Raw genomic sequence first — 14135 nt, 5'->3', positions numbered from 1 at the left:
TTTGGAGTGTGACTGTTTGAGGTTGTGGACAGGTGTCTTTTATACTGATAACAAGTTCAAACAGGTGCCATTAATACAGGTAACAAGGGGAGGACAGAGGAGCCTCTTAAAGAAGAAGTTACAGGTCTGTGAGAGCCAGAAATCTTGCTTGTTTGTAGGTGACCAAATACTTATTTTCCACCATAATTTGCAAATACATTCATTAAAAATCCTACAATGTGATTTTCTGGATTTTTTTTCTAATTTTGTCTGTCATAGTTGAAGTGTAGCCATGATGAAAATTACAGGCCTCTCTCATCTTTTCAAGTGGGAGAACTTGCACAATTGGTGGCTGACTAAATACTTTTTTGCCCCACTGTATATGTGTGCGTATGGTTGTGTGAATGTGTGGGCGTGAGAAGTCAGTATAAAATGAATTGTTTTGTATTCTTGACTTTAGAATGTTCCCGTGAATAAACCTTTTTTACTATTTTAGCTAGGCCTCCGTCTGTTTCATTCGACCAGTATCTTACAAGTTCTGGTTTGCAGACTGAGTAATATAATTAAATTGGGTTATGTACCTTGAGAACAAAATTATCTCATCAGCGATGGAAATGCATGTGGCTGTTGATCTGCTTCTGTTCTGTGGGTGGTACTGTGTGCTCTTATCGAAGGATGGGTCCCAGTCTCTCTGGGGCCATGGGATCCGGGGGTCTGGGGTGGTCTGCACGGGCATTGGGATGACAACCCAACTCGGGATGAAGAGGGGTTTTAGCGGGAGGAATAGTGGGGACCAATTGGAGGTTTGCTTAGTAGCAATGCAAATATCATGGTACAGCTATATAGACACTTAATCATCATGTTACTTTTTAATGGTTCGTTTACAAACATATATTATGATTAATAGAACTGAAACTTGTGTCTCATTATGGTAATTGGTGAAATAAGAATAGCCAGGCTAAGCAGATAATAAGAAAACACGATCAGTATTTACCTGGCTAAAAGAAAAGGAATATAATATCAATTGTTTACAGGAAACTCATTCAACAATTTTAGATGAAGTTTTGTGGGAAAAGGACTGGGGAGGGGGTAAATACATTTCTCCCATGGGCAAAGAAATCCAAAAGGGGTAACGATATTAATGAACAGTAATTTTGATCTAAATGTGCAAATTATCCAAACAGATCATCAAAGTAGATGGATTATATTTAATATGCTATTGGACAATAAACAGATATGGCTTATTAACCTATACGGTCCAAATAATGATGATCCAAGCTTCTTTGAAAATATATATAAGAATTTATCAACTCTACAAGTGACTCTGGACTCTATTATTATGGTGGGAGATTTTAATATGGTTTTAAATACCTCTATGGACTGTTAAGGAAATCACACTACAAACTATCACCCTCAGGTACTTAAGGAAATCATGAATGGCATGGATATATTGGAATTAGTGGATATATGGAGGCTTAAATACCCTGACCTAGTGAGATATACATGGCGGAAGCTTAATCAAGCTAGTCGTCTTGCTTACTTTCTTATGTCATTCTCTCTGCACAAAAGTGTTGATAGGGGACAGAATGCAGTCGGATCATCACATTATTTACATATATTACGCTTACAGAATTTCAATGTGGGCGAGGATATTGAAAATGTAATCAAAGCCTACTGGATGGTAACTTGTTTATAACTAGGACAGAATAATTTATAACTGACTTTTTCAGACATAACATAAGTACAGCAGATCCCCTTATTCCCCTCCACTTTTAAATGTGCCTTTAGAGGCCATGCAATTCAGTACTCACCTATAAAACAAAAGCAATTTAGTTCAAAAGAGTCCATTTTAACAAAGGAAATTGAGGGACCAACAGTACAGTTAGATAGAAATAAAAACTGTACCATAGAGGCACATAATAAATTAGAGGAAAAACAAAAAGAAATGGAGGAACATATTCAAGAAATATATTATAACAATAAAGTGAGCTGGATGAAATATGCACCAAATAATTTTTCAATCTTCAACATAGAAATGCTACTAACAAAAATGTATTGAAACTTGTTACAAATGGAGTCAAGCAAGATTCACTGAATGATATTTTGAAAGAGGAAGTAAAGTACTTTAAGAATATGTTTTTATTTCGGTCTCCTCCATCTCCACTAACTGAAGCTAATTGTATGGATTTTTTCCCTATTAATAATGTAAAATTAACATCTGTACAGAAACACTCAAGTGAAGGCCAAATTACAGAGGAGGAACTTCTTGATGCAATTAAAGCCTTTAAGTCTGGGAAAACTCCAGTTCTGGATGGCATACCAGTGGAAGTATATCAAAGTTTCGGACACGCAACAAGAAGGTCTGATTTCATTACTACTGAAACAGGATCCAAGTGGTATATTTAAAGATCCAGTCCATTTAAAAAATTGGAGGCCTCTTACACTTCAGTGTTGTGATGCAAAAATTTGAGCTAAATGCTTGGCGAATAGAATTAAAAAGGTATTGCCAGATATTATTCATCCTAATCAGACAGGTTTTTTACATTGGAGATAATACAATAGAATATGAAATAGACTATGAAATATCGGGCGAAACCAGGCCTGGTTTTCAAAGCTGATTTTGAAAAGCCTTTTGATAAAGTACGACCAGAGTTTATATATAAATGCCTAGAATATTTCAATTATGGAAAATTTCTTATAAAATGGGTTAAAGTTATGTATAATAACCCTAGGTGTAAAATGGCTACATGTCAGAAAGTTCTGAACTGTCAATAGGAGTAAAACAAGGTTGTCCACTATCGGCATATCTATTTATTATTGCCATCGAAATGATAGCTGTTAAAATTAGATCCAACAATAATATTAAGGGATTAGAAATCCGTGGCTTAAAAACAAAGGTGTCATTGTACGCTGATGATTCATGTTTTCTTTTAAAACCACAATTAGAATCCCCTCACAGGCTCATAGAGGATCTAGATACTTTCGCTAACCTCTCTGGATTAAAACCGAATTATCATAAGTGTACTATATTACTTATTGGATCACAAAAAATGCTACTTTTACATTACGGTGTAGTTTACCAATAAAATGGTATGACGGGGATGTGGACATACTCGGTATACATATCCTGAAAGAAAGAAATGATCACTCCAATACATTTTTATAGAAACTCAGCAAAAATAGATAAGATACCATGGAAAGGAAAATACCTGTCTATTTGTGGAAAAATTACCCCGATAAACTCTTTAGTCACATCGCAGTTTACCGATTTGCTTATGGTTTTGCCTACACCTAGTGACCTGCTTTTTAAATTATATGAACAAAATATATTCCATTTTATTTGGAATGGCAAGCTAGACAAATTTAAAGGGCCAATTTATATAACGAATATGAATTCAGAGGGCAGAAATGATTAAGTATTGAAGCCTCTCACTAAAGGCATCAGTCAAACAAAAGTTACAGTTAAATCTGAAATGGTTCTCTAGTAAATTAGTAAGAATATCTCACCCCATGTTCAAGAATGGCCTTTTTTTTCCCATTATTCAGATTACAACTGCTCACTTTCAGTTATTTGAAAACGAAATAATCTCAGAAATATCGTTATTTTTTAAACCAGCCTTAGAAATTTGGTTGCAATTTCAGTTTAATCCACCTGAAAAGACAGAACAAATAATACAAGAAACATTGTGGTTAAACTCAACTATACTAATTGATTAAAAAAACTTTTTTCAATAAAAAAAAAGGTATAACCTTTGTAAATGATATAAATAGGACTGGTGGAGTTATGTCACACATGCAGCTAACACAGACCTATGGGAATGTCTGCTCTACCCAAAATTACAACCAACTAATTGCAGCATTACCACAAAAATGGAAGAGGCAAGTGGAAGGGGAAAAAAAGTAAGGAACTTGTCTGTCGGCCCTGCATTAAAGACGAAAAATGGTTAAAGAAAATGGTGATAAATAAAAACATATACAAATTTAATTTAAGGACGAAAAAAATAATAGCTGTACCACATAAATTGCAAAATAGTTGGGAAGAGATTTTTGATGTACCGATTCCATGGCACATGGCTTATGAATTGACACGCAAAACTACGCTACATTCAAAACTTCACATTTTTCAATTTCCATTATTATACAATATTTTTGCAACCAATAGAATGTTAAATATATACACAGTTGAAGTCGGAAGTTTACATACGCCTTACAGGCTGACTACTGATGCGAGCGCGAGCGTTGCAGAAAATGAAGAAATCTATACTATTCAACTATTGCACCCACACTGCTCACGCACGCCAACGAGCGTCTGCGTTGCCAAGGGCTAAAATAGAAGTCAGTTCTATTTGTGACGCTGCAAGTCCTGCCTCTCCCATCTCCTCATTGGTTTATAGAAGCAGGCCATCTCCTCATTGGTTATACCCACGTGGGTGACTGAAAGACGAACGAGGTCAGTGGCTGTAATGCACCTAATTTATGAAAGTTGCCAATCGCAATATAAAGTCAAGAGAAGAAAAGGCCGAGAAGGAGGAGAGATGACTAGGAACGATTCGGTTGACAGTTTTATGTGTGGATTACTTGTCGGAGTAGAAGACCTTGTGCAAGCTATCTAGCTAAATTGACATAAATGTTTAATGCTTTTCGACCTGTCCCCAAATTAATGTAATTCGCTCAGAGTTTGTTTTGATATTTTAACCTGCGTGTCGTGATTGCGTTTGGTGTTGGGGTACAAAATAAATGTATGCACGATGGCGCACGCGCGCAGCCGGTTTGGGCTCCGTGTTAGCCAAATACATTTCAACTAAGTTTTTCATAATTCCTGACTTTTAATCCTAGTAAAAATTCCCTGTCTTAGGTCAGTTAGATCACCATTTTATTTTAAGAATGTGAAATGTCAATTATATTAGAGAGAATGATTTATTTCAGCTTTTATTTCTTTCATCACATTCCCAGTGGGTCAGAAGTTTACATACACTCAATTAGTATTTGGTAGCATTGCCTTTAAATTGTTTAACTTGGTTCAAACGTTTCAGGTAGCCTTCCACAAGCTTCCCACAATAAGTTGGATGAATTTTGGTCAATTTCTCCTGACAGAGCTGGTGTAACTGAGTCAGGTTTGTAGACCTCCTTGCTCACGCACGCTTTTTGAGTTCTGCCCACAAATTTTCTATGGGATTGAGGTCTGGAATTTGTGATGGCCACTCCAATATCTTCACTTTGTTGTCCTTAAGCCATTTTGCCACAACTTTGGAAGTATGCTTGGGGTCATTGTCCATTTGGAAGACCCATTTGCGACCAAGCTTTAACTTCCTGACTGATGTCTTGAGATGTTGCTTCAATATATCCACATAATGTTAGTTTCTCATGATTCCATCTATTTTGTGAAGTGCACCAGTCCCTCCTGCAGCAAAGCACCCCCACAACATGATGCTGCCACCCCCGTGCTTTATGGTTGGGATGGGGTTCTTCGGCTTACAAGCCTCCCCCTTTTTCCTCTAAACATAATGATGGTCATTATGTCCAAACAGTTCTATTTTTGTTTTATCAGACTAGAGGACATTTCTCCAAAAAGTACTATTGTTTGTACAGATGAACGTGGTACCTTCGGGCATTTGGAAAAGATTAACCAGACTTGTGGAGGTCTAGAATTTTTTTTTCTGAGGTCCTGGCTGATTTATTTAGATTTTCCCATGATGTCATGCAAAGAGGCAGTGAGTTTGAAGGAAGGCCTTGAAATACATCCACAGGTACACCTCCAATTGACGTCAATTAGCCTATCAGAAGCTTTAAGCGGAATGATACCATTTTCTGGAATTTTCCAAGGTGTTTAAAGGCAGTCAATTTAGTGTATGTAAACTTCTGACCCACTGGAATTGTGATACAGTGAATTATAAGTGAAATAATCTGTCTGTAAACATGTGTTGGAAAAATGACTTGTGTCATGCACAAAGTAGTAAACTACAGTTTGCTAATAAGACATTTGTGGAGTGGTTGAAAAACAAGTTTTAATGACTCCAACCTAAGTGTATGTAAACTTCCGACTTCAACTATACATACATATACACACTTTTTTTTTTTGAATATACCTTTATTATTCCCAGCAAACCCTACAACCCCTCCCCCGATTGGAGTAAACTGGTGCAGTTAAATCTAATGAACTTATCCTCTGCAGCAGAGGTAACAGAGTCAGTTTCATCGTAGAGCTTGGTGGTTTTTGCGATTGCACTTGAAGAAACTTTCAAAGTTCTTGAAATTTTCCGGATTGACTGACCTTCACGCCTTAAAGTAATGATGGACTGTCGTTCCTCTTTGCTCATTTGAGCTGTTCTTGTCATAATATGGACTTGGTCTTTTACCAAATACGTCTATCTTCTGTATACCACCCCTACCTTGTCACAACACAACTGATAGGCTCAAATGCATTAGGAAGGAAAGAAATTCCAGAAATTAACTTAACAAGGCACACCTGTTAATTGAAATACATTCCAGGTGAAGCTCATGAAGCTGGTTGAGAGAATGCCAAGAGTGTGCAAAGCTGTCATCAAGGCAAAGGGTGGCTACTTTGAAGAATCTCAAATATATTATATATTTGGATTTGTTTAACACTTTTTTGGTTACTACATGATTCAATATTAATTATTTAATGGTTTTGATGTCTTCACTATTATTTTACAATGTAGAAAATAGTAAAAAATAAATAAAAACCATTGCATGTGAACAAACATTTAGCTGGTAGTGTGTATGTCTATATATATATACAGTGGGGAGAACAAGTACAGTGCCTTGCGAAAGTATTTGGCCCCCTTGAACTTTGCGACCTTTTGCCACATTTAAGGCTTCAAACATAAAGATATAAAACTGTATTTTTTTGTGAAGAATCAACAACAAGTGGGACACAATCATGAAGTGGAACGACATTTATTGGATATTTCAAACTTTTTTAACAAAACAAAAACTGAAAAATTGGGCGTGCAAAATTATTCAGCCCCTTTACTTTCAGTGCAGCAAACTCTCTCCAGAAGTTCAGTGAGGATCTCTGAATGATCCAATGTTGACCTAAATTACTAATGATGATAAATACAATCCACCTGTGTGTAATCAAGTCTCCGTATAAATGCACCTGCACTGTGATAGTCTCAGAGGTCCGTTAAAAGCGCAGAGAGCATCATGAAGAACAAGGAACACACCAGGCAGGTCCGAGATACTGTTGTGAAGAAGTTTAAAGCCGGATTTGGATACAAAAAGATTTCCCAAGCTTTAAACATCCCAAGGAGCACTGTGCAAGCGATAATATTGAAATGGAAGGAGTATCAGACCACTGCAAATCTACCAAGACCTGGCCGTCCCTCTAAACTTTCAGCTCATACAAGGAGAAGACTGATCAGAGATGCAGCCAAGAGGCCCATGATCACTCTGGATGAACTGCAGAGATCTACAGCTGAGGTGGGAGACTCTGTCCATAGGACAATAATCAGTCGTATATTGCACAAATCTGGCCTTTATGGAAGAGTGGCAAGAAGAAAGCCATTTCTTAAAGATATCCATAAAAAGTGTCGTTTAAAGTTTGCCACAAGCCACCTGGGAGACACACCAAACATGTGGAAGAAGGTGCTCTGGTCAGATGAAACCAAAATTGAACTTTTTGGCAACAATGCAAAACGTTATGTTTGGCGTAAAAGCAACACAGCTGAACACACCATCCCCACTGTCAAACATGGTGGTGGCAGCATCATGGTTTGGGCCTGCTTTTCTTCAGCAGGGATAAGGAAGATGGTTCAAATTGATGGGAAGATGGATGGAGCCAAATACAGGACCATTCTGGAAGAAAACCTGATGGAGTCTGCAAAAGACCTGAGACTGGGACGGAGATTTGTCTTCCAGCAAGACAAATCCAAAACATAAAGCAAAATCTACAATGGAATGGTTCAAAAATAAACATATCCAGGTGTTAGAATGGCCAAGTCAAAGTCCAGACCTGAATCCAATCGAGAATCTGTGGAAAGAACTGAAAACTGCTGTTCACAAATGCTCTCCATCCAACCTCACTGAGCTCGAGCTGTTTTGCAAGGAGGAATGGGAAAAAATGTCAGTCTCTCGATGTGCAAAACTGATAGAGACATACCCCAAGCGACTTACAGCTGTAATCGCAGCAAAAGGTGGCGCTACAAAGTATTAACTTAAGGGGGCTGAATAATTTTGCACGCCCAAAGTTTGAAATATCCAATAAATGTCGTTCCACTTCATGATTGTGTCCCACTTGTTGTTTATTCTTCACAAAAAATACAGTTTTATATCTTTATGTTTGAAGCCTGAAATGTGGCAAAAGGTCGCAAAGTTCAAGGGTGCCGAATACTTTCGCAAGGCACTGTATTTGATACACTGCCGATTTTGCAGGCTTTCCTACTTACAAAGCATGTAGAGGTCTGTAATTTTTATCATAGGTACACTTCAACTGTGAGAGACGGAATCTAAAACAAAAATCCAGAAAATCACATTGTATGATTTTTAAGTAATTAATTTGCATTTTATTGCATGACATAAGTATTTGATCACCTACCAACCAGTAACAATTCCGGCTCTCACAGACCTGTTAGTTTTTCTTTAAGAAGCCCTCCTGTTCTCCACTCATTACCTGTATTAACTGCACCTGTTTGAACTCGTTACCTGTATAAAAGACACCTTTCCACACACTCAATCAGACTCCAACCTCTCCACAATGGCCAAGACCAGGGAGGTGTGTAAGGACATCAGGGTTAAATTGTAGACCTGCACAAGGCTGGGATGGGCTACAGGACAATAGGCAAACAGCTGAGAAGGCAACAACTGTTGGCGCAATTATTAGAAAATGGAAGAAGTTCAAGATGACGGTCAATCACCCTCGGTCTGGGGCTCCATGCAAGATCTCACCTCGTGGGGCATCAATGATCATGAGGAAGGTGGGGGATCAGCCCAGAACTACACGGCAGGACCTGGTCAATGACCTGAAGAGAGTTGGGACCACAGTCTCAAAGAAAACCATTAGTAACACACTACACTGTCATGGATTAAAATCCTGCAGGGCACGCAAGGTCCCCCTGCTCAAGCCAGCGCATGTCCAGGCCCATCTGAAGTGTGCCAATAACCATCTGCATGATCCAGAGGCCGTGTTTGGAGGAAGAAGAAGGATGAGTACAACCCCAAGAACACCATCCCAACCGTGAAGCATGGAGGTGGAAACATAATTTTTTGGGGATGCTTTTCTGCAAAGGGGACAGGACGACTGCACCGTATTGAGGGGAGGATGGATGGGGCCATGTATTGCGAGATCTTGGCCAACAACCTCTTTCCCTCAGTAAGAGCATTGAAGATGGGTCGTGGCTGGTTCTTCCAGCATGACAACGACCTGAAACACAGCCAGGGCAACTAAGGAGTGGCCCCGTAAGAAGCATCTCGAGGTCCTGGAGTGGCCTAGCCAGTTTCCAGACCTGAACCCAATAGAAAATCTTTGGAGGGAGCTGAAAGTCCGTACCTCCCAGCGACAGCCCCGAAACCTGAAGGATCTGGAGAAGGTCTGTATGGAGGAGTGGGCCAAAATCCCTGCTGCAGTGTGTGCAAACCTGGTCAAGAACTACAGGAAATGTATGATCTCTGTAATTGCAAACAAAGGTTTCTGTACCAAATATTAAGTTCTGCTTTTCTGATGTAACAAATACTTATGTCACGCAATAAAATGCAAATTAATTACTTAAAAATCATACAATGTGATTATCTGGATTTTTGTTTTAGATTTCGTGTCTCACAGTTGAAGTGTACCTTTGATAAAAATGACAGACAGACTCTACATGCTTTGTAAGTAGGAAAACCTAAAAAATCAGCAGTGTATCAAAAAAGTATTTAGTCAGCCACCAATTGTGCAAGTTCTCCCACTTAAAAAGATGAGAGGCGGCCTCCCGGGTGGCGCAGTGGTTAAGGGCACTGTACTGCAGTGCCATCAGAGTCCCTGGGTTCGCGCCCAGGCTCTGTCGTAACCGGCCGCGACCGGGAGGTCTGTGGGGCGACGCACAATTGGCCTAGCGTCGTCCGGGTTAGGGAGGGCTTGGTCGGTAGGGATGTCCTTGTCTCATCGCGCACCAGCGACTCCTGTGGCGGGCCGGGCGCAGTGCGCGCTAACCAAGGTTGCCAGGTGCATGGTGTACCCTCCGACACATTGGTGTGGCTGGCTTCCGGGTTGGATGAGCGCTGTGTTAAGAAGCTGGTTGGGTTGTGTATTGGAGGACGCATGACTTTCAACCTTCGTCTCTCCCGAGCCCGTATGGGAGTTGTAGCGATGAGCTACTACAACAATTGGATACCACAAAAAAAAGAAAAAAAAGAGGCCTGTAATTTTCATTATAGGTACATTTCAACTATGACAGACAAAATGAGAAAAAAATCCAGAAAATCACATTGTAGGACTTTTAATGAATTTATTTGCAAATTATGGTGGCAAATAAGTATATTTTTTTCATTTAATCAATTTGGACTATTTTGTGTATGTCCATTGCATGACATCCAAATAAAAATCCAATTAAATTACAGGTTGTAAAGCTACAAAATAGGAAAAACGCCAAGGGGGATGAATACATTTGCAAGGCACTGTAGGATCAGCCATGTATCATATGCAGAGGCCATAAGACACATTGGTAGAACTACAGTGAGGACTGATGGAGTTTACATGGATGTACCTGTAGTAAGTGGACCTACTGTCTGGGCTGGTGCTTCTGATGGTCCTGACATGGTTAAGAGGCCTGTTCAGAAATCTTGTGTACTCATGAATGTGTGGTGTCAAAGGACACTTGGTAAGATTATCAATACGACTCGGGTTGTGGAAAGCAGAAATACCAGGTTGAAGGTTATTGTGAAGATGGCAAGAGAGACATTGGGGGTAACAGATGTTACTGTTGAAATGGTTGTTAACATGCTGAGCAATTCTAAAGGTGGAGTGTTTCAGCGTGATATAGATAAGGTTTAATGGGGTTAGGGAGGTTTTTTTGGGGAGTGGGGAGGGTGTGATAGAAGTTAAGGATTTATTTAGTTTAGAATTTTATTTTCATGGTCGTACAAAATTGGGCAGATCACGATTGAACCTACATTCCAGCACAGTAGTTGGCGGCATGCACTTTAAACGTTTGTTTGAAGACCATCGTGATATCATAGAAGAAGAAGAAACACAACAGATAGGACAATGAGACATATTTCACCGGAGTGGACAAGGTTTTGTAGACTTAACCATATGCCAAAGTAAAAAAAAAATGGCATTGTTTAGAAAGAGTGCAAAGGCAAATTGAGATATTGTACATGCGCTATTTACAAAGTAGGCATCCCCTATGGAAATATGCAAATATGTGCTAAAACGCACCAATAGGATCTCGCTAGCTCGTGCTTGGCTCTGCCCACCTCCTGGATTGTTCTGCCCAGCATGGCTAATTTGTTCCCATTTGAAAATGACAGGCTGTGGTCTATCTTGGTTTAGTTATACAAATCATCACTTCTTTAACTTGGCAAGTCAGTTAAGAACAAGTTCTTATTTACAATGGCGGCCTATACCCGCTGGGCCAATTGTGCGCTGCCCTATGGGATCCCAATCACGGCTGGTTGTGATACAGCCTGGATTTGAACCAGGGTGTCTGTAGTGACGCTTCTAGCACTGAGATGCAGTGCCTTAGACCGCTGCTCCACGCGGGATGGAGAGAAATTTAAGTGAGAACGCAGAAGGGCTTGGCTAGTGTATATAAAAGCTTCAGTACAGAAACTACCTGGATAAATTATATTATTATCTAATTATTCAGCCAGGTCTCTGAGATAACCAGGTCTGGGCTAGTGTCATGCACCCAGACATCCATAATGTCCAGTTTAGACATCAGCCTTCGCACATTTATATGCAAGTCTTACCTACCTTACCTTTGTCTGTACACTATGCCTTGAATCGATGCTATCGTGCACAGAAACCTGCCGCTTTTACTCTGTTCCGAACGTACTAGACGGCCAGTTCGTATAGACTATAGACTAGCTGTACCCTTATCCTACTTCTCCTCTGGTGATGTAGAGGTTAATCCAGGTCCTGCAGTGCCTAGCTCCACTCCCACACCCCAGGTGCTCTCATTTGTTGACTTCTGTAACCGTAAAAGCCTTGGTTTCGTGTTAACATTAGAAGTCTACTCCCTAAGTTTGTTTTACTCACTGCTTTAGCACACTCTTCCAACCCGGATGTCTTAGCTGTGTCTGAATCCTGGCTTAGGAAAACCACCAAAAACCCTGAAATCTCCAGGGCTCTAACTAACTATAACACTTTCCGCCAAGATAGAACTGCCAAAGGGGGCAGTGTTACAATCTACTGCAAAGATAGCCTGCAGAGTTCTGTATTACTATCCAAGTCTGTACCCAAACAATTCGAGCTTCTACTGCTAAAAATTCACCTTTCCAGAAACAAGTCTCTCACTGTTGTCGCTTGCTATAGTAGACCACCCTCTGCCCCCGACACCATATGTGAATTGATTGCCCCCCATCTATCTTCAGAGCTCGTGCTACTAGGTGACCTCAACCGGGACATGCTTAATACCCCGGCCATCCTACAATCTAAGATTGATGCCCTCAATCTCACACAAATTATCAATGAACCTACCAGGTAAAAACCCCAAATCCGTAAACACAGGCACCCTCATAGATATCATCCTAACTAACTCGCCCTCCAAATACACCTCTGCTGTTTTCAATCAAGATCTCAGCGATCACTGCCTCATTGCCTGCATCCGTAATGGGTCTGCGACCAAACGACCACCCCTCATCACTGTCAAACGCTCCCTAAAAAACCTTCTGCGAGCAGGCCTTTCTAATGGACCTGGCCGGGATATCCTGGAATTACAGTGACCTCATCCCATCAGTAGAGGATGCCTGGTTATTCTTTAAAAGTGCCTTCCTCACCGTCTTAAATAAGCATGCCCCATTCAAAAAAATGTAGAACTAGGAATAGATATAGTCCTTGGTCCATTCTAGACCTGTCTGCCCTTGACCAGCACAAAAACATCCTGTGGCATTCTGCCTTAGCATCGATCAGCCCCCGTAATATGCAACTTTTCAGGGAAGTTAGGAACAAATATACACAGGCAGTTAGCTTTCCTAAGGCTAGCTTTTTCAAACAGAAATTTGCATCCTGTAGTACAAACTCAAACATTTCTGGGGCACTGTAAAGTTAATGGAGAATAAGAGCACCTCCCAGCAGCCCACTGCTCTGAGGCTAGGAAACACTTACCACCGATAAATCCACTATAATTGAGAATTTCTTTTTTTGTTGTTGAATTTTTACCCCTTTTTTGTGGTATCCAATTGTTAGTAGCTACTATCTTGTCTCATCGCTACAACTCCCGTATGGGCTCGGGAGAGACGAAGGTTGAAAGTCATGCGCCCTCTGATACACAACCCAACCAAGCCGCACTGCTTCTTAACACAGCGCGCATCCAACCCGGAAGCCAGCCACACCAATGTGTCGGAGGAAACACCGTGCACCTGGTTAGCGCGCACTGCGCCCGGCCCGCCACAGGAGTCGCTGGTGCGCGATGAGACAAGGATATCCCTACCGGCCAAGCCCTCCCTAACCCGGACAACGCTAGGCCAATTGTGCATCGCCCCACGGACCTCACAGTCGTGGCCGGTTACGACAGAGCCTGGGCGCGAACCCATAGTTGAGCATTTCAATAAGCATTTCTCTACGGCTGGCCATGCTTTCCACCTGGCTACCCCTACCCCGGTCAACTGCCTGGAACCCTCCACAGAAACCCGCCAAAGTCCCCACTATTTCTCCTTCACCCAAATCCAGATAGCTGATGTTCTGAAAGAGCTGCAAAATCTGGACCCCTACAAATCAGCCGGGCTAGACAATCTGGACCCTCTCTTTCTAAAATTATCTGCCAAAATTGTTGCAACCCCTATTACTAGCTTGTTCAACGTCTCTTTTGTATCGTCTGAGATTCCCAAAGATTGGAAAGCTGCCGCGGTCATCCCCCTCTTCAAAGGGGGCAACACTCTAGACCCAAACTGCTAGCCATATCTATCCTACCCTGCCTTTCTAAGGTCTTCGAAAGCCAAGTTAACAAACAGATTACCGACCATTTCGAATCCCACCGTACCTTCTCCGCTATGCA

Source organism: Oncorhynchus mykiss, chromosome 8, assembly GCF_057628025.1.
Source record: "Oncorhynchus mykiss isolate SJ-2025 chromosome 8, ASM5762802v1, whole genome shotgun sequence".
Taxonomy (NCBI): Eukaryota; Metazoa; Chordata; class Actinopteri; order Salmoniformes; family Salmonidae; genus Oncorhynchus; species Oncorhynchus mykiss.
Note: the sequence above shows the minus strand (reverse complement) of the source record.